The sequence below is a fragment of the Falco punctatus genome (assembly GCF_963210335.1).
Source record: "Falco punctatus genome assembly, chromosome: Z".
Lineage (NCBI taxonomy): Eukaryota > Metazoa > Chordata > Aves > Falconiformes > Falconidae > Falco > Falco punctatus.
Window position 1 is genome coordinate 17134966 of NC_137586.1, and position 22165 is coordinate 17157130.

The window sequence follows — 22165 nt, forward strand, 5'->3', positions numbered from 1 at the left end:
TTTATATCTTGCAATCTCAAAATTAACTCAATCCCCTTCCCTTCCCTTCCCTTCCCTTCCCTTCCCTTCCCTTCCCTTCCCTTCCCTTCCCTTCCCTTTCCTTCCCTTCCCTTCCCTTCCCTTCCCTTCCCTTCCCTTCCCTTCCCTTCCCTTCCCTTCCCTTCCCTCCCCTCCCCTCCCCTCCCCTCCCCTCCCCTCCCCTCCCCTCCCCTTCCCTCCCCTCCCCTCCCCTCCCCTCCTCTTCCCTCCCTTGACCATCCTTACAGCTCTACTCAGTTCTCTGAGTAAAAAAAAATGTCCTTAAGTAATCATACATGTAGACTGACTAAGAAGTGTCCTCTTTGGGAAATTTAACATAGACAGGCTACTTATTATTTATCTGATATCTTTGATTATAAATTCCAGACTTATGACAGCTTGATGTGGTCGGATGAAGTGTACTACATATGTAGTAAAGTAACTTACCTGGCTTGCATGCATCTTCGACAGAAACATGGTGACCTTCTTCTGTGTATTTAGTGAAAATGAAAGTGAAAAAGAGGCAATGAGTGTGCAAATAAGGAAGCGAAGGGAAAAGGGGGCAACAGGCAAGGCTGATGGAAAGCAGAATATTTTCATACCTTAAGGTGCTGATTTCATCATCCTATTCAGATAAGTTTTGAGTTAAAGATTTTATATGAAAGGTATATCAGTTTGCTCTTGAGGAGCTCTTTAAACAGAGGTACAGTTTATGGTTATGTTCATATTGTATGTCATCACTGTGGCAGCATGTGGGGCTAAAACCCTAACATAGCCTGACACCTGGGCACCGACCCTGCTGCTTCATAGCAGCCGTCCAGTCCTCTGTCAGCTTGCCCATTGCTCTCTGCACAGGAGCCCCAGCACCCCTCTCCATCATGTGTCCTGCTTTGCGGTTACTTTGCTCTGCTTTCTTTCTTTTCCCTATCATTGAGTATTCCCCCTCCTCCTCCTCTCTCTGAAAATTTTACTTTTCAGTTAAAATTTGGTTCACAGTGCTGGTAACTTTATTTATTTGGCCACACTGCAAGTTTTTAGATGTCTAATTACAAATAAGCAAATAAGATCTAGAAAGAATTTTTAATTGGGTGTTAACAGTTCCCTGAAAGTTAATGGTAAGGTGACTGTCCGTATCTATGCAGGGGATGTTGAGAATTAGCACTTTAGGGGCATCTCTGTTGCCTTCTCTCCCCACGTCCCCTCTGTGGCTGGGCACTGTTTGCTGAGGTGTTTCTGTCATCTACTTTTTCATTACATAGTTGAGGAACAGTGGCTATTGCACACCTTTTGTATCTGTACTGCTGTTTCACAACACATACCTGGCTGCAGTAATGAAAATGGCTTTAAGAAAACTCTTATATTTGCCTGAGTCCTTTTCCTCTTTTCCATGTCCCACCCTTTCCCTCCATTTGCCTTTTTCTTAGTTGGGCTGGTACAAGTATTTGCAGGGCTGCACAGCATACATTATCAGTAAAATTAGATGATTGAAAAAAAAATCCTAATTTATATCAGCAAAATGTGGAGAGGACAAGAAACAATGGTTCAGGGGAAAAGCAAGGACAGGAAACTAAAACTGGCCTGACCATCAAAGGAGGGTTGCCTTATAGGAACATTCTATATTTCCTAAGCTGGGTCTATGTTCTTGGGCCTGGATAACAGATTCACTGTAAATATCATCCTCTGCCATAAAGCTGTTTGTGGATGTGATTCCCAGCTCAGCTTTGCCAGTAATTAACTTGCTTCCTCTGATGGTGAATGGAGACTCCTCACGTGAAAATGTGTGGTCCTATTGGAGGTGGGTGGCAAAAGGTTATGCCTGTGCTTCCCTCCTATGCACCAGCTGCTCCTGTAGATGGAGCATTTGTTTATACCTTAGCTATTCACACACCCTTTCTGAGCTTCTCCTCAGACAAAGCCTATTCATGCTGAGCTCAGGAAAGGACATCAGCTTAGTCAGGCTGTGGTTTTCAAAGAAGTCTAGAGATCTGGGCACCCTATGTATTTGAAATTAAAAGCACATGTTCAAATTTATATGGTTTTGAAAAATCCCACCTGGAGTCTGCTTCATGGTAGAAAAGGAACAGACTGATAAAAGAACCTTGGCCACAATACTGAAAAATGACTCATTGCTATAATTTAGCTTACAACCTCCATTACATTTAACAGTATTTATTCATTACTTGTCTTAGTTTTTTTCCTTCTACTTGCTTGTCAGGGACAGATTTGTTTCAGATCTAGTGGAGAGAACATTTCTCTCAAGGACACTCTGGAGGAGTTGTTTGTACAAGGCTGATCAAAAATTGCAAAACTGAATTAAAAAAAAGACAAAATTATGTACTGAAATATGTAAAATAATAATGGCAAACTTTTCACTGTAACAAGCCAAAAGCAAATAAGACTTGCAACTGCTGACCCAAAGAATAATTTCTTTAATGCATGGGGTGTTTTTAAACACTTGGGACTAACTTTGTCTGAACCACAATAGTTGAGAAGCAGCAGTCTTTGCCATGAGTGAAAAAGGGTTATACATATTTTAGGTAGCTAATTGATATGGCTGTTTGGTATGTCGCCAGTGCACAATGCTGTTCAGAATAGAGACAGCTGAACCAGTCCCAAATGCACTAGTCATGCTATCAGAAGTAGGATAGCTGGAGAACCACACAGGTGCATTTGTTCTAGTTTTCACTTTTCAATTGTCTGCAATGAGATGTGCTTTATGAATCATGGAACAAAATGTTCTACCTCCTTGCTTCCAGCTTATGTAATCAGAGAAAAACTTTACAAATATTCTGTGAACTGTCATTATACCATTTTTTAGCAAATACAAATTTTCTGCAAATCCAAACCCTAGAAGATGAGGTTTTAAGAAAAAGCGATGCCAAGCTGTATGTTAGATAAATATTGCATTATACTGTGCATGGCAAAGAAAGGCATTGAGTATGCAAATGTACCAACATAATCTAGGTTTCTCATCCTCTAGTCCAATTTTTGGCCTTTATTAAGACTGTCTTACAAGCAGAAAGCATCTGAGTAACTACTTCACAAAAACAATAAACAGCATATTCACACAAATTCAACACAAAATTTTCTTGTGGGCTGCACTCAATTTGATTTAATTAGTTGCCTTGATATATGTGCTTATGTCTGCTCAGAATGTCAGGCCAGAGCATCAGCTGGTTTAAAAGAGTAGTCTTCTATTCCATCCAAAGGAAGTACTTGAATTTGCATCCTCTGAGGAAAAGGAGCTCTGTTTGCATTAGCAGTATCTATAGAGAAATACAGAATCTAAATTCAAATGATTGGTGAAAACCTGAGTATGAAGATAAATCATGTTTTATACTCCATAGTCTAGTCGTCTTCACTTGACCATGTAGTTGGTGACTTCATGCTTTTTGTAATATACCCAGGCTAAAAAGGAAAGCTATTTTATGACAGCTATGAATCCAACTATCAGCCCTTTAAGATCCATTTTCTTTATTTATTTTTGCTTTTTTATGACTTCCTGGGGTGTCCTGAAAACATTTTTTGCTGTATGCACAGTCTTATTTTGCATTTTCTGTAGTGCTCATAAAAATGGGCTGAATAATTCACATGCAAATTTAAAGTACAGAATGAAACTTTTTAAAAGTAATTGTATCCTCTCTTGTTACCAGAAGAAAAAGTACAAGGCTTTCCCTGGTACCTAGTAAATCATGTTATTCTGAAGTTTTGGCTCTCTTTGAACCTACCTTATGGTAGGTGCTTGTGTATACATTGCCATGGTATCCACCAGAACTTCACCTACAGTATGCCTAACTATGTAATATGGAAGTACTGAGCACAGCACTGGACTTACCGTGTATTAGACCATTGAACATGCACAGACTGACTTCACATAAAATGAATCACACACGATAGATATATGTTGGATTTACTCCACCTGCTCTCCACAGCAAACTAAAAAAAACATTGTCTGTTGCACAGACTTGGGCTGGCGTGCAGGCAAGCTGCACTCACCCTGCTCGGCCTGGGTGTGCTGGGGTGCGGCTTCAGGTTCTGGTCTTGTGATGAAGATGGGCTACATTAGGCTGGTCCCTGAGATCTTTCAGCTGATGACTAAAGAAAAAATATTTCTTAATTCTTAATTTTATTTCCACTTTCTGCAACAGTAGCTTAGTTTTTCTGCTCAGGGTGCATGAGAAGCTTGGATGAGGCTGTCTCTGACTGGGGCAGGGACTAGCAAATTTTAGAGCTATTATGTGGGTGAATTTTTATGAAGTAAAACCTTTGATAGAATCAATTGGAGAATATGGTGTGATACACTTGCACATCTACATTGCTTACCTTCATTAACCAATGTATTAACAATTCTCTCAATGAAAGGGAAAAAAAAGTTACAGTTTGGAACTGTGTTGTGGTTTAACCCCAGCCGGCAACCAAGCACCACGCAGCCACTTGCTCATTCCTCCTCACCCAGAAGGACAGGGAGGAGAATCAGAAAGGAATGTAAAACTCAGGGTTTGAGATAAGAACAATTTAACAGGTAAAGCAAAAGCTGTGCATGCAAGCAAAGCAAGGAATTCATTCACAGCTTCCCATGGGCAGGCAGGTGTTCAGCCATCTCCAGGGAAGCAGGGCTCCATCACGCAAAACGGTTACTTGGGAAGAGAACAAACACCATAATGCCAGATGTCCCCCCTGCCTTCCTTCTTCCCCCAGTTTATATACTTAGCATGACATCATATGGTATGAAATACCTCTTTGGCTAGTGTGGGCCAGTTGTCCTGGCTGTGTCCCCTCCCAGTTTCCCATGTCCCTCCAGCCCTCTTGCTAGCAGGACCCAAGAAACCCAAAAGCCCTTGATTTAGTGCAAATATTATTAGCCAGCAACTAAACTCGTCAGTGTGCTATCAACATTGTTCTCACACCAAATTCAAAACACAGCACGGCACCAGCTGCTAAGAAGAAAGTTAACTCTATCCCAGCTGAAACCAGGACAAACTGATATGAAACAAAATCATATGGACCTATAAAAATAATCTCTGCATTAAATGAATGCCCTTTCTTTGGCTTTGCAGTTATTCAAGTCCCAGTTAGTTAGTACTCCTAAGTGTTACTTGGGTCATAGGACTTCATAGGACATCTGGGGATTTCTTTCTACTTTGAACCTTCTCATTTTGAACTAATGCTACCTATGCTTTGCTGTCAATGTCCATACATCAACAACTAACAGTTTCTGATAAGGCATTTCTTGACGATTATCTAACAAAATTACAGTTGTGCTTTCTTACCATTCAAACTTCTGCATTGTTGCAGATCAACAGGCTCAAAAATGTTGAAATGATGTTCTGCAAGGCTGCAGAGCTGGGGGAGATTTACAAGCCTAAAAGCAATACTGAGTAAGGAGGATATTTTCCTGTAGTCAGTAAGCAAATTACTCTTCCTTCCATGTCTGCTCCATTTGATGTTTATAATATTTAAATTTACAACATTTAGACTAATATTTAGTATATGCTTCTGATTCATGTGAAGATCATGAAGATGTAGAATTTATGCAGTTGTGTGCTGCTCAGTCATTTCTGCTCTGGCAAGCTTTTGGTTTCCTTAGGTGTAGTTGAGGCTGTTTGTAGGACCTACAGCCAGCAGTGGTAGTTGTCACTGGTTTTTAACAGTCACACGTGTGCCAAATGGAATTTTCTCACTCTGTGTATATGCAAATATGTATTGTAAGGTATGAGAGTACGTATTTACTTCTTGTTTGATCAGATTCTTTGTCACAATAATTTAGACTTGAAGGTTAACTTTAAGAAAATACTCAACTAACTTGTCCTGGAAGCTGCACAAGGACCTTCTCACCTGAATTAAGTAGCAATATCTTCTGTGTGAGACTTCCCTGCATTTCTACGCATGCTGTCACTGACAGTGTTTTTTCAATATGTTTCCCAGAAGATGGATCACTGAGATTATTCAGCAATGTCAACCTGGTTGTCACTGCACAATGACACATGGTATTCTCAAGGGTCTGCTCTGGCTGCCTCTGGTGTGTGAAGCTCCAGTTGGCATGGCAGAGGCTTCCCTAATTGTGTACAGGTGCTGTGCATGAGACCTGTCAAAACTGCACTATTCAGAGCTGACACATTCTTCCCAGGCCTGTGGCTGAAGAGATCTGTTTTGTTCTCTTTTATTTTCTTCTTTGTTTTTCTTTTTTGTTTGTTTCCTTTTCTTTTTTCTTTTTTTCCCCTTTTTTCTTTTCTTTTTTCCTTTCCTTTTTTTTTCTCTTTTCTTTTTTCTTATTTTTTTTGTGTCTCAATTGTAGCCCATATTTTTAAGCATTTTTTTCCTAGATAAGACATCAAAGAAGAAAAAAGGCAGTTACTTTAAGATGGAGCCTGATCTGTTTATGATTGCTATTTCTATCACATGCACAAATGGGAAGCAGAGCAATTCTCTAAGTGTATATCCTACAGATTGCCAGTGTAGCATATTTCTCTGTTTATCTGGATTATGACAAATTACTTTTCATACAAATGTTAAAATGTCCCCAGGGGGCACTGATGATTACACCACTTGCTATGCAGAACCTTTAAACTTCTGGTTCTTTATGTGCGTAAACTTAATACTGTAGAGGAATGGCTTTTCTTGTTTATTTCTCCTATAGTCAGTAACCGAATTCTCATTTTGGAATGACTGAATGATAAAGTGGAAGTTGAAATTCTATGTAGATAAATGTGAAGTAATGCATTTAAGGAAAACATCTTAATGTTACATTTAAAAAATGGGAACTGAGTGAATATTAGTATTCAGGAATAGTATTTTGGGATTACAGGAGTTCTGTAGGAGCATAAACTCATTACCCAAGAAAATGTAACTCCCACACACTCCCAAAATGTGTTCTGAATTAGAAAGAAAAACAAGAAAATAAACCAGAAAAATAGTTTTACTACTGTATCTATCCATGGTATGTCTGAAACTTGGAACAAAGTGTGCAATTCTAATCTTGCCAACTTAAAAAGACATCACAGAATAGGAAAAGATTTAGAGAAAAGCCATAAGGATGAACAGGTTATGGAGTAGTGAACATATGTGGCAAGCAGACAAGGGGAGTTTTGGAATGGTGAAAAATAAGAGGTCTGTAAGACTCATAAGTGACTAGGAGAAGGTGGTTAGGGAATAACTGGAAATGGGTTACTGGCTGATGTTTTGGCCTAGGTCAAAACCTATGGTTTGACCTAATACAACTGTTCTTTTGGAGGAACAGAAGGCCTTAGTAATGATACCTAAAAGACATAACATTTGTTTAGAATTTTCTGTTTAAATACACTAGTGAACCTGAGCTATGTTCAAGCTGACACAGTTTTGAAATTTGAGTAAAAATTGGTTATAGTAAGGGCTCTTCAAACTGCTGCAAAATTCTTCACAGACAGCAAACTTTTTTTGGGCATTAAGAGAAAAAATTGCTTTTAGATTCTTTACCTTCTTTATGGGTAACATATTGAGCTCTCAATTAATAAAATCTTGTCATACACTTTGATAGTGCCTGGATTTCTCCCTTCAGCCCTTTCAGACTGTGATAGGAGGAGCTTCAGCTATGAAGCTGGCAGTGAATGTTGAACTAGATGTTGAACACTCCTTGTCCCACATTTTTCTGGGTGATAATCAGCATGGTCTGATGCCTGCAGTTTTGTCTCTAATATGCTAAGTACTGAGAAGGAGGGGGAAGGGTAGGGGCTAGAGTCTGAAGCGAAACTGTTCTTCGCTTACTATAATGAATGAAAAAAAAGGTGAACAATGTTTGATCCTAAGTATCAGCAGTCAAAAGGATAATCTGTCCATCTAAGAACATAAGAATAGGCATTTTTAAATTCTAGTTAAAACTTTGAATCACATTTAGCCGGGCAGGTCTCAAAGACAGGGATGTTGTCTTTAAAAGCTCACTGCTGTATGAGCATGCAAGAGTAACAGCTTGCCAGAGAAGATGCCAGTCATGAAAGTGGGTTCTATTTCAAAATCATTCTTCGAAAGACATTTTGAGTTATAATAGGATTTCACAGAAATGATCAAATCAACTCACTATGTGTTTTCACTAGTAATGGGCTTACTTTTTTCCCCCACTTGTTTTTTTCCAAATTGCAACTGAATTAGAGCTACTGAATTTACTGCCTATTACTAAACCAACCCAGAAAGGCAGGAGTGAGTAATCAAGATTCACCACTGTACTTATCCTAGTACTCCACTGGCTGCAACTGTATGCAGCCCAAGCAGGACATTACAAGTTCAGGCATGGTTTAATAGTGAATAAATGGGAGCTAATTTTTGTGATGTCCCAACTGACCGCCAGGGCCACCTTAAACATCAGCATATTTTCTTACCTCTTGTCTGTGGTATCTTACCCAAGGGGGTGCAGAGTTCTTTTTTTTCCTTTCTGCTCTTTTCTTGTTTAATCAACCACAATCCCCCAAGACATCCTTTTCCCATGCCACAAATATGTAGTTTCTCAAGGCTAAATTAGCCACAGGAGAAAGACTCCTGTCCAGAGTAGAAACACTACACTAATAAAAATGAGTTAATCTTTAGATGAGGGAGGGTAACATAGTTCAGGGAATTTGCAGACATTTTTTTAATGATATATACTATTTGAATGAATTAATTTTACACCCCATAAAAAGAGCATAGTGAAGAAGAATTAAGAATAGTTTCCACACTTTTATTTACCTTTTTAAAAATTATTATAATTTTTTTCTGCATGCATCACTGAATTAAATAATTCCATGGAACACAAAAAAAGGTAATATTCAGTCAGCATGAGAAATAATGTTTCTGCAAACCAATTGCACTCAACTATTTGACATAAAAATAAAAGAACACTATTTCTGAATTAAAAAGAGGGAAACAACCTTACCTTTGAGAATCTAATTAAATCATAAGACACTTCAAATTTCATCTACAATACTTCATATATCAAATATTTCTAAAAAGTAATATTGCTTCACAAAAGTGTCTTAGTTCCAGAATGTGACAATCCTCCCTGTATATATTTTGATATAAGTATAGAGGAGAACATTACAGCAATGAAGAAGCACCAGTATTAAAGTACCACCACTCCTAGCAGAAATAAAGTGTGTGAGTGAAGGGAGAAATTTGTGCACAGGCACTTCTGCCTCTGGGTGTAGCGAAGGCCAGATGACTGGCTGAGCATTTTTACAAACTTGATTTTTCTAAACCTGTGAGTGCAGGTCCCAGCCTGGCAGGGTGATAATGTGTCCATTTCACCCTGCACTTCTGCAGCCATAGTGTACAGCCTTTCCCTTGGTGGATTTGTGGATATTTTCCAGTGGAAACATAGCCCACACTTGAGTAAGTTTGAGTCTTCCCAATAGGCTTGTATTTTTATCTTTCCCTGATGTAGTCCTGCCTCAGTGTAGTCAGCAAGACAGACTGGGTGGTATGGAGCCAGGCTCTGGCTACATATTGCTAATTTCCTGTACTCAGGAGGCATCTCTCCTCCTATACCTTAGTGTCATTCCTGTGCCAGCTACTTGTCTGAACCTGGTGTTCTGTAAGGATGGAGATACTCCCTAAAAATGCTTTCTAGCAACTGATTCAAATTCTCCATGGCTTCAGAATTTCTCAGTTTGTGTTTTGGTGACAAAAAAAAGCTGACTTATAGGAAATAGATTTTCCTGTGTATGCAGCAGAACTAAAAATAAACCTTTCTTTGTGTAGATTTCATATAAAGCAGCCATGCTATTTTATTTTTCTCTGAGCTTTTAATTAAAAAACTGCTATGTTAAGTAAAGGTTGAATGAAGACACCAACAGTAGACATTTTTGTTCAAGTAAATGCAAAAACCATAGAAGTTTACTTCTATTTATTGTAAGAAGAAGGGAAAGGATCCAGAATGAAATTGCAAGTATTATTTTACTTAATTTTGAGGGAAAATATTGACTGGTTTTTGCATAATATTTCCTCATTCTAACATTGACAGTTACAGATAGGTAGATAAGCAGAGAAACAGTTCTTTGGAATGTGTGAGTGTTAGAAGTGACTGCCGTTCCAAAGACATTCTGTGTATTGATAGTCATGAATTCTAAAAATGAGCTTTAATCTCTATCTCAGATTTTCCTACAGATCGCTAAGCAGCCAACATGTCACAGCTTCAAAGTCTGCAGATAGTCTTCTGGTTCTCTGGCATGCCAGTGGAGAAGAAAGTAAATCTCTGAATAGCGAGATGACACTTTCATCAAATACTTGTTTGTGGCAATGTTCAGATAAACAATCTCTTCTAATATGTCATCTTCTTTCATCTTCAGACTACTATGGAGCTCATTATATATGAATCCTATTGAACTGCATTGCTGAGAAATGAATTCTAGTGTATTTTTTTAATGTGAACTCCCAGTTACCTTGTTGCTAGTGCACCAACTTGTCTAGTACTGAAAGAAAAATAATCCATCTATCAGATCAAGAAAAGTGTCCTTTGTAACAAAATTGATTTGGTTTGCTCTTGTTTTATGAAACATGCAGAGTGTCAGGAGTTTCATCAGCCTTTTATTTTGGGGAAAGGAAGAATGGGCATTTTGGAAACTTGAGTTAGTTGTTTTTGCAATCATTCTTCGGTAAGCTGTCGCTAGCACCTTCACTCTGTTGTGTTTTTAACAGTGTTTATATGGTTACAAATGATAAAGCAGAAGAGAGACCATGGAAAATAACAGAAGACTTGACTTAACAAGCTTTGACTAATATATGACATTTGTGAGATCTAGATGTGAAAAACATTTTTAATCTTTGTAGCCAATGTTTATGAATCTTGTTAGATTTTTAATGACCTGAATGAGAGGCACAGAATAACGGAAGAAAATAATTTTTAAAAATTTGATTTCCTTTCCCATGTCTGACTTTCATCTTTCTCCACTTCTGTTATCAATGTATTTTGATTAGTTTCAATGGCATGTAATTCACTGACACACTTAAAATAGGTTATATTGTTATTTGTTGTAAAGTTCATGAAATTGCATATAAAATACAGTTTGTCAATGTATATTTATCTGAGCCTCAGCTACGGCATTTATTGATCAGCTTCTCATTCTTTAGTTTGAACTGTGACTCACAGGCTTTTGCTGAATACGTGTATTAAGTTTCTGAGTGTTCAGTAGTATTGACAAAGCCATTTAGATGGTAAGAAATTAATTTCAGCATGACAAACAAACGCCTGGATGCCAAAAAATGAATGAGAGGAACATATAGGACAAGAAAAAACCTCAGCATTTCTATGACTGTGCCTTATTTTACACCAGTAATATTAAGAGACACAAAATGACAGGACGACTAAAGCTTATTTTGTGCAGAAAAATGCAACACTGTTGTTTGGGCCATCTGCTAAATTTTGTTTTAGAACAACAATAATTAGTCCAGCTATTTAATGTACAGATCTTGATTCACTCTTTCTGCCTTCTAAATTTATATGTACGTTTTAGAGATAGAGGAAATACATAAGGATTGCTTATAGAGCCCTGGACTTGAGCCTTGAAGGCACTTTTGTCCCCTGTGCCAAAAACATGCACATGCAGTGAAACACCCGATAAGCAGCTGTGTGTGCACCTGTTCTCTTATAAAGTTGTTCAGTTCATCCACCCACTACTGCTGTCCGAGCCTGAGCCTAAAACACTTAGTTTCTGATTACAGGTAGCAACTGTTGGTTTTCTCATCTTTCAACTCACTGTAAGCTTAATGTATTTATAATTAGTTGGTAGATGAAGTCCTGAATGACACACTTCTTTTATATCAGCTACCAGGATGGCCCACAAACACCAAATAATAATCATGTGCTTAGAACAAGAGGATTATCATTTAGATAGAAAAATCAGATTCCCAGAAGTAAAGAAATGCCAGATTTACTATTTTCCTTCAAAAACTACCTCTGTTTATTGCCATCTGTTTCAGCTGTTGTGCAAGATAAGGCAGAGTCCAACTTGCACAGTGAAGTAAAAGAACTTCAGTTGCCACTGTTTTAGCATATTTTGCTCTGATTTGTGTGTTTTTTCTAAGAGCAGAAAAGGTAATCACACATTTTAATGTTAAGCACTGTTAAGAGTAACTGCCTTGTAGATCTAGAGCATGCTGTGGCTCCTGAAACCTTAATAAGTACACACTTAGCACCTGAACTATGGGATGGACCTCATAGCCATGCAGACTTATACTGGTTTCCCTGCTCCCACACCAGATTCTGCAGCTATTTTAAATGCAAAATCTTGGTTATTTTGAGTAGCTGTTTTGAGTGGCCTTACCCTGGAAAAATGTTTGAAGAAGCACAAACAAAAGAAGGAAAACATCATTTCCCTCTCCCCTTAAAACATAATGCAAAATTTGAGGGGAAATTGCATAGAATAAATTGCCATCTGACTGTTTCTACTTGTTGATTTTTAAAGGTTGGTAAAAGCATTGGCCTTCAGTACAATTCTCAAAGTAAAGTTTCCTGCAGATTCCTCTGCAGTGGAAAGTATCAGGTAATCAAAACATGCTACCAAGTCTGCCTTACAATAAAAGGAAATGATTAATACTTAAGGCTGAATTGAGAAAATGGTATCCAAATTTAGAGGATTCAACTGAAATTCTGTAAACTGAGGGCTGGCAGTGTCAACCTTCAAACGACGTAATATTTTTAAGTTCTTTGAAGTTTAAAAATAGTTCTTTCTATGTCTGTGGTCTTATTCCTAGCATTATGTGCTGATGCTGGTACAAAGGATTAAATGGTAGACTTGAACCAGAGCCCTTGCTTTTGATTCACCTTTCAGCCTCTACTTCCACCTATGTAAAATCTAGGAAATGTCATTGTCCTTTGTCTGATAGCATGCGTGGAGCTTGTTATGGACCAGGACCCATTGTGCTAAGCAGTATATAAACACACAGCAAGCACCAAAAGGTAGCTGCTCTGAAGAGACTTTCTGCTTCTACTGTACGTTGTGTTTGTCTCTGTAATAACTGATTGCCTTCCAGTAGTGCACTGAGAAATGCAACTACCATCTGGCATGTGTTTGTTCACTCACTCTCTCCCTGGGGGGAGAAGTGTGTGCAGTGAAGTGTTATGTTTCTGAATTTGTATACATAGCTACTGACACGTGCTATTATATGTGCTTATGCTGGAAATGACAAGGTCAAAAAATATACCTTGCACTTGGAGTGAAAACTGAAGATGTTTAGGATGTTCCTTAGTTAATTCTGCATGTGCAAGGTCTTGAGAAAGATCTCCCTTTTGCACAAGAAGAAGCTGCATTTTGAATTTAATGCAGCATTTTCCCATCTTGCATAGCCTGTAGTCACCCTCAGTCTTTAGTAAGGAGTTGCCAGGGGCTTCCATCCCTTTCTCCATATGGTGTTGGGAGCTGAAGGCAAGAAAAGGGAAGAGGAAAAGTTAAATTTAAAAGTGTTCATGCTCACAGAAATGAAATCTGTTCTTCCTGAGACTAGGAAAAGTCATGAGACAAATAATTCACCACTCATTCACATCTTGTGCAATCTCACCTAAGACAAGATTCTGTTCCATGTGTAAATACATGCAGCATTTGGTCATTCCAAATACATTTGTACTTCCAAAACATAGAATCAAATATAAATGTACATCTTTGGTATGTGCTGAAAAAAAACCCCAACAAAATATAAAAATTGTTTATCATCATAATTCACAAATGGGCCTAGAAGGGAGATAATAATTACTGAAAACTGAGTTGTTCAAAGCATTATTATTTTTTTTAATGTCCCAAATTCTTACATGTAAAGGCACGGTTGGATTACCCTAGCTGAAATGCCAGGGAAGGGCATTTCTGACAAGATAGGTATCTATATTTCTTTAGTTATTTCATAACCCAGACAGGTGTCATGTGGAATATGTGTACTCATGCTTCAAAAGGGAAAGAAACCTACTGCTTAAAGATTTTTTTCCAAAGGGAATTTCCGGAAGACTCCAGAAGTCAACATAAGTTCACTTATAATCAGTCAGGAGCCTCCAAATATGTTGTAATCAAGTGATCTCTTCCTTGTGTGTATTCTTAGTGCATGGGATCTCCATCAGTTCCCTAACTCTTTTCCTTTGTAGTTATTTTTTATTGCTCCACAGTCTTTCTGTGGAAGCTGTATATTTAACCATGCTCTTTCAAAAGTCTTCTATTACAACATTTTTCTCCCTGCAGATTGATTGTTTTTTAATTTAGAAGCAGAAATTGGTGATTAACTCATTATTAACAATTTGTGTTCAGCATTATTCTGATAAAAGAAGTATGATGCAATGGGTAGAGCTGGTCAATGGGAGACCAGACTTTGAAATTCCATCCTGAATTCTGCCAGTAATTTCCTATGTGGTTTTGGAAGTACAAATGTTACTTAACTTCTCTGTAGCTGAGTTTACCTGTGTGTTCATAAAACACTTAACCTTATCTAACAGAGATGCTACAGCATTTAATTTTAGAATTAAACACTTAGGCATTTTGATTTCTGTAAATTAAACTTTCATCGTAAGTATTTGCTAGGCTTTTAGAAAGCAAATTAATTTGGAATAATTTTTATGCTTTTGTTGCTCACGATATAAGCTAGTAGCTCCTCCATTCAAGTGTCATAAAAAGTGCCTTCAGTTTACTGTCAATTTAAATTTCTGATTTTCAAAATCTCACATAAAAGCTCTTCTTTTTCAAAAGACATGCTGCAGATTTTTATCTGCTCTCATAGTTAGTAGTGAGATAAACTACAAAGAACATTAAGAACTTTTCCTAGGTCACAGAATATAGTTTCTTGTAAACTTTATTATGCACTACACAAGATTATCCTTAATACCAATTTAATCTCATAAAATTAGCTTTAGGGTTTTTTTATTATGAAACATGGAAGAACCTTTGTAAGTAGATAGCTTCTTACTTCTGTTACAAAAATCAAGTTATTTTTAATTACACATGGAAGACTGTATTCCATAATGCTGTTTATAAGTATTTTTACCTTCTCTCTGTACTCAAATATAGGTGTTATGCCAGGTTGAGCTTCTTTCTAAATCTTTTTTGTTCTATTTTATTTGCCTGCTATGTATTTTTTGCAAATACAGTTTTGTCATGTGTATTTTGCTTCATGCTTTTGTTACGATACTTGTCAAAGGACCAATGGATTCTGCTCCTTACCCTGTGATTCACCTGGGTGGATTTTAAAATGGCAATCTAGGTTTTAACTAGACTAATGCCCCTTTCACATGACAAACCACAATGAAATGCCTTTATATGCACTGGTAAAATTAGCACTTTGCCTGTAACCTCTGTTTCAGTGTTTGAAGCTGGCTGTTCTGCTTCTAGTAAGGGCAAAATGTAGGGAACAATGTCTTCCTGTGTGCTGCACAGTTTTTCAATAAGAAGCTACATGTTTTTGAAACTATCTTTCAAATCTGTAAGCCCCAGATACAAACCTGTATAGCAACTGCGAAAGTCTGCACAGTACATATCTGCCTTGAGGCTCCATCATCTCTTCTTTTTTTCTTGGTCCTGATCCATCATTGCCTATGTAAGTGTATTGCACAGATACTGGAGGCTTTAATTTCCTCAGCTGTTGGCTCTAGCCATGCCCTTTTATGACAAAAGGTATATTAGAGATGTTTTTTTGCCTGGGTATATGAACTCCCAGCATAGGAGGGTATTTACTTACTTAACACATGCTATAGCCTCATGGATGCTTCTTTAACATGTGGGACTTAAAAGCTTAAATGAGGCCTATCTAGAAACCAGACTTCTCCCTTCCTGGGCAAGCACTGTCTATTACACGTATTGAATGAAAAACAAACACTACTTTTGAGTCCAGCTATGTTGTAACAGAAGTGCATTTCAATATATGTATTCATACCACTCTTTGAGCACACCTAGAAAACCAGGCCTTCAGCAAGGTGAAGACATGGGGAAAGTCAGGGTGAGTGTTATTGCCTTTGGAGGTAGACATCTAAATAACCTGGGAAGACAACTTAGAACTGCCCATTTCTCTTCAGCAGCTCTGAAGACAGCCAAGTTAAATGGCTCAGATGTCTTCCTTATGGGTGAGGAGAACCTCTTCTTCTGCTTCTGGCTTTGGAAAGGCCATAGGTGCAAGAAATACTCACGTACCTGTTTTGTCCACTCAGCTCAGGAAGGTTTCATAGTTGTGGCACTTCTGTGTTGGGTAAGTTTGGCAGATCGTCTGGTACCCAAACGATTAGATGTGGGGAAGGAACTGATTTCTACTCCTGGAATCTATAGGTACATTGAAAGATGTACTGAAATGCTGTTAGAAAGAAAGCTAGGTAATTCAGTGAGAATCACAGTAGGTCTGCTCTTGTATTGGTGTGGGATAGAACTGGTATGTGGGAGGATGGTGGCTTAAATACATGCATTTCAACCAGAGGAAAAAGTGAAGATTATAAGGCAATTTCATTCTAAGTGGGGTCATCTGATGTCTATGGAAAGTGGCAGAAGGTGCTGGAGATACATGGCAAGATGCTAAACAGATTACCCTGGTTCAGTGTTTCATGATCTGTACCAGTGATGCTGAGACTCCCATTTCCTGGCACACTCTAGTGCCTTCCAGGAAGTGTTCCTCAGTTGTTGCTCATCATTTTGAAAACAAATCAATTCTCTTTTTTGAGCTTTACATGATTTTATGTATTTATAATTTTATATATACATTTCTAAAATGCAACAGGGAAATTTTCAGCTCGTTCTTTAAATGTATCATATCTGGGCATTGCTAATTCACAACAGAGATGGGACATCTTTATCCAAATGAAAGTGTTATCAAAATCATGGAATGATTCTGCCAGCTATGCCATTTCCAGCATAAAAGATGCTTTTCTTTTGAAATGAATGAAAAGATTCTCTAATATGATTACACTTCTGGGAATGTTTGTCAGACAGAACACAAGCCAATCAGGGATTTCTTTATGATTACAGTTCATTCTAATTCAGCTAGAAATATTACCAAATAGTCCCATTTAAATTTTTTGTCTGCTACTGTCCATCTAGGTCTTTCACAGATAAATTTTATCATAAAAACGACCGACAGCACTTTTTTTAAACTGATCTACAGAAGTCAGGGTTACAGTGTACAATTTCTAGTGTCTCCCTTTGCTCTTTAATATCTGCTGGATGAAAGCCATTACTTCATTCATTTGGTACCTTTATCGCCTTTCACCCTTGATGGTCACAGACTTCTTTGAAATCAGACAAGATAAAACTGAATATCTAGCTGTGGAAATCTTGACAAAACTGTACGTGAGCTTTATTTTAAAAACACAAAAATGTTTCAAATTTGTTGAAAATACTTGAGTGTCTTATATGTGAAAGAAGGATGTCACAAGGGAAGTAACTGTGGTAAAAGCTCTGTTGTTCAACAGTTATAGTAATGGCTAGATAAATGACCACTCTTGTCCACTTTTTGAGGAATGCCTGATAACTCAGGAGGGAAAAGAGCAGCCAGTAATGGCCTTCAAATGAACTCCAAAGTGCTATTAAGCCTTATACCTTCTACAGAACACAATAATTCCTAATAATGGCAGTCCTCGGCTTTTACAACTGAATTGTGTTAACTATAACTTTTTTTTTTCTTTTCTTTTCTAACTTTCTGCTGAACTCTGCTAAAGACCAGAATGCTGTGAGGTAGCTGTATTTGTGTTCCCTGAGAGGCCTGATCCTGTGAGTGTTAATAGAAGAGGACTACTGATAATGGTAGGATCAGGACTGTCACTGATTTTAGCTGTGCACTTTTTCTTTTGGAAAAATTTGTGCTGCAGACTCCTCATTACAGAATCCCCTGTCCAAGTCCTTCAGCAGAAACTGGTGAGCCTCTTCCATTTCTTCATAGATTCATCTTCTGCTTTGTCCAGAAGTATGCATTTTGTCCACCATGCTGTCAGCTTTTCTGGTTGGAAACCAATTTACATTTCCTTTTTTTGAAGCCCAGGCAATGTAAAGCAAGAAACGAAAGAGTGCTGACAGCAGACACATGGAGTAGGGTGAAGTGTCAAGGCAAGAGTCAGCAGAAACTACTATTCCCTTTTCTCCTGCTACTTCTAGTGCTTTCCCCCTACATCCCTCATTTCTCAGCTAAACAATAGATGGGCATAAGCCCAAGTGACCAAGTGGGATGTGAGTTGATGCCTCTTCAGAAGATAGGATGGCCAAGTTTGTAGGCAGAATTCATATGTAACATTTGACAAATTTGCCTGAATTGTTGCCAACACAGGTCTGACAAATGGAGGAAAAAAGAAGAGAAAGCCTTGATAGTAATAAGTCATTCATCAGAGAATAGTGTTTTCTCCCATATTGTTTATGCATTTTAGTCATTGGGTTAAAATAACTGGATATAACTTTTCAGGCTGTCTGAACCCTTGTATCTTCTGTACTGCTTTGTGCTCACACTGCTTCCATGCAGGTTGCATTTGTTGCTGTTTGGTGGCCCAGACTAAAAAGGAGTCTTGAAGTCTGTACTTAAGGATTCATTTTAGGAGCTGTGGATTTGTTAGGCTGAGGACAGAACTGAATTTGCCTTTCAGATGTACTGCTTTAAAAAGAGCATCATATAAATGGTACACTTTATCACACTTGTTCAGGAGTCCAGAATGACATGAATTAAGAATAAACCAAAATGTTATGCAGAGATGAATGGGTCATGGCAGATGCTTGCTTGAAAGGTTGTTGGATCCCACTGATAGGTCTGGTAGGATGTCTGAAGAAAGCCATAGACCACTGTAAAGGCAGACTTGACAGCATATCTTCTCTCATACAAAGGGCCTGCAGTCATGTGGAAGTGATCCTATACTCCCATGCTAGAAGCCTGTGTGCCCATCTTGCTCATCTTGTCCCTGTATTGAGAGTACCTCAGGAATGGTATCAATGCACAGAAGCTGAAGTATCACACTTCCTATCAGAACAGACTGGATACAAGAAGCTAGCAATTGTGCAGGTAGCAGCCAGGGACAGGGAAAGCAGGTAGGGAGCAGATACTTGTGTATTCTAAAAAGAGGCAAGAAGGATCTGGAATAACATCCCTGCAAGTACACATTTTGTTTTCAGAGTGACTTGAAAATCCCTAGTGTTGCCAACCGCTCGAACTCATCAAGGAGTTAGTTTTTACTGTTCTTTTTCATAGGCTTCGTTAAGCTAATTTTCAGCTACCTATAAACGGTAAATACTTTAAAATTCTACAGAGACACGTCTTTTACTGCTTGAGTAGTCACTTGACAACTTGTTAAGTGGGAGCTGAGTAATTGGGAACTGAGAAAATCCTATGGCGACAGCAGAAAATTGTATGATTTAAAACCAAGATAAAAAAGCAATAGGTTTAATAGCCTTCAAGCACAGTCGCAAGAAAAATTCTGCTACTGTACTGGTCCAGAGACTCAGGGTAGATTTCTGGCAGTGTGAGTAGGAAGCAGATACTTCAAATACAGCCTATTGATCCAGGTTACCAAGAATGAAAATAGACAAATAAAAAAAAAAGAATTATGTAAACTAAAGAAATAGCCTCTAGTTTACATTTTACCACACTTAAGTATAACTCAGTCTTTAGATGTCTGAAATTGGTGGTTTATTTTTGCTGAATTTTAGTAGAAAGTCTCCACTACTAAAACATTAAACTACTTTAAGATGTGTATAAATTTACATATAAATGCATATAAAGGTGTGTATAAATGTACATATGAATGCATATAAAGGTGTAAATTTGAACCTCAGTTTCTGGAAAGTCATTTGGTACTTGTGGAGTAAGAGCTACCAGTTGGCAGAACATGTACAACATTTCTGTAAAGCAAAGTACTCCTACTCAAGGTGTAGTCTTGACTGCAAGTAGTATATTATTAATCTACTGGATACTAAAAGCTCATTTTTCATGAAAAAAAGTATTGGGAAAGCAACCAAAACTATTTCCTTATGGGCTCAGCCAAGTCTCTACAACAAGTAAAGATCCTCTCTCTTCTGGGGAGAAGAGTCAATTAGATTCCGAGAGCTATTTCTTGTTGGATCGATTATTGCCAGAGCCTGCCATCAACATCTTAGTACCTGGAATGGTTTCACAGCTTTTATTATGTGCTAATTCATGTTTAACTAGCACAGCACTTGCAGCTGACTATCTTTTTGTGTCAACTTTCCACCAGTTAGTTCTCCAAATGATTGCATAACTAGCAGATATAGGCAATAACTACAAAGAATTGGTCCCCGCTCATGCTGTTTTAATGCAGCCAAATACACTAGCTGCAAAATTAAGCATATGTGTATCTATAGTAGGGAGATCCGTGTGTTCTATGTCAGGCACTTGCTATTTACTACCAATTCGTTGAATGCAAAATCAGTATTTAATCAGAACCTCCAAAAGTCTGTCTTCAAGTTTCAGAAATCATGATCCAGTTTCATAAAAATGCAATTTGAGGCCCTCTGGCACCTCAGAAAGTAGGAAATACTGCACACAACCTAGGCTGTCAAATGCGAAAAACAGAAAGTCTGATTAGTTAGTTGTGCTGCTGGAATGCTGACTTGAATAATACATATGGCTGCTTTTAATCCTATAGGAGAAATATCTAATATGAATGGGTCATTTTTAGGTCTTGAGAGTATCTGTGTGCTGGATCAGCACCCCATAGTCTATCTGCAGTAAAAGGCACCATTTAGCTGCCTGGGGAAACTGTCCCAGCAACAGAGCCCCAAATTAGCTCCCAGTTTGGCTGCTGGCTTCTCCTCTCCACATTGCTTCACTCCACTCCTTGTGCCAATTCTTCCATGCCACCCAGGGTCGCCATGCATCTGACAATGTAGGCATTTGGTGTAAGTGTCTTTCACTCCTCACATCTGTAGAACTGTGTGCAGTAATCCCCTGCAGGCTGTTTTTCTCTGCTGGGTAGCTCAAGCAGTGCTGCTTCCTATGTCCTGTTGTTCCCCTGCACAGGAATGGGAGAGCTTTATGTCTCCAAAACCTTCCTGCTGAGAGGAGTGCTTGCAGGGCAGCAGTTGAAATTCCTCAGCAGTTGTGCTGGGTCTGGCTGAAGGCTGAGCTGTGTTGGTTTCATCAAGAACTGCTTCACACTCATAAGCACTCAGTGATGTTTTCCGCTACGTGGGACATGTCAGTGATTTTTGCGCTTTGATTAGATTAGTGTCGGTTGGTGGTTACAGCATATAGGCAGCCCTGGTTCTTTCAAAAGTATCTTCTAAAATAAACATTGTTAGAAATTGGAACAAATGAGACACAGATCTTAAAAAGCTGGGTGAGAAAAAGGTCAGAGTAGTCTGAAACCTCAGTGATTAGTATTTAACATCCAGCTGTGATCTCTGTTGTAATGCAACTTGTCAATATGAAAGTGTGGTTTGACACATCTATGCATTACAGAGGATGTGTTTGCTTGCATGCAGCAGATAGAAATGGGTACTGATTATTGGGAATTTTATTTTTTGGTTGTTTTTTAAGTGGATTTACAACACTTGGGGGAAATGAGGAATGATACTTTTGCTGTGCCCCTGCACAAGCCTGAGGAGCTGTGCATGACTGCTGCACTGGCTGCACATGTGCTGGGGTGGTGGGAGGTGAGAGTGGGTGTTAGAGGCAGAGGATGAAATAGGCATATGTCAAGGGGAAGAAGAATGAATGTGAGAGCTGAGATGCTGAAGGAGAGGAGAGGAAATGAAAGAACAGGCAGACCAGGGAAAGGGACCAGGATGACAGGGATAAAAACAGGTAAACAGGCCAGATGGTCAGAAGAGAAGTAAAAGGTGGTTTCCAGTGTGAGATTTTCAACCAAATGTCAAAGTCAAATTACCCTGCCAAGGTGTGGAAAGCTGATCTGATAGGTCACTGCCACTTTGAGCAGCAGGTTATGTCCTCTTGTCTCTCTCCTTCTCCCCATAGATGCCCTGTCTGTCTCTGTCATGTGCTACTGCCACTTATGACTGCTCTGGTGCTCACTGGTCCTTTCTGTGGCTGCTCAGAAATATGGCAGAAAAAACATCTAGAAAAAACCAGGGTATTCTTTTGCTGGGAGGGTTCTGCTGCTTCTGCTGCAGAAGGGTTTAGTCAGTGCCTTAGCTGGCTCAAGGGAGGAAATCATCTGGAAAGAGGATGTGGAGTGGGAAAGTGAAGAAACATGAAGGGATGGGATGGGATGGGATGGGATGGGATGGGATGGGATGGGATG

At 38.6% G+C, this 22165-nt stretch overlaps 1 long non-coding RNA gene across 1 annotated transcript in view; it reads right to left on the reverse strand.

The window, feature by feature from the left end:
• LOC308056111 overlaps positions 1 to 22129 on the reverse strand; it is a 57735-nt gene extending 35606 nt beyond the window's left edge. The window contains exon 1 of the long non-coding RNA XR_013924710.1: positions 466 to 22129. This is a non-coding gene — a long non-coding RNA (uncharacterized lncRNA). The remainder of the gene's footprint in view (positions 1 to 465) is intronic.
• Between the last annotated feature and the right edge of the window lie 36 nt (positions 22130 to 22165).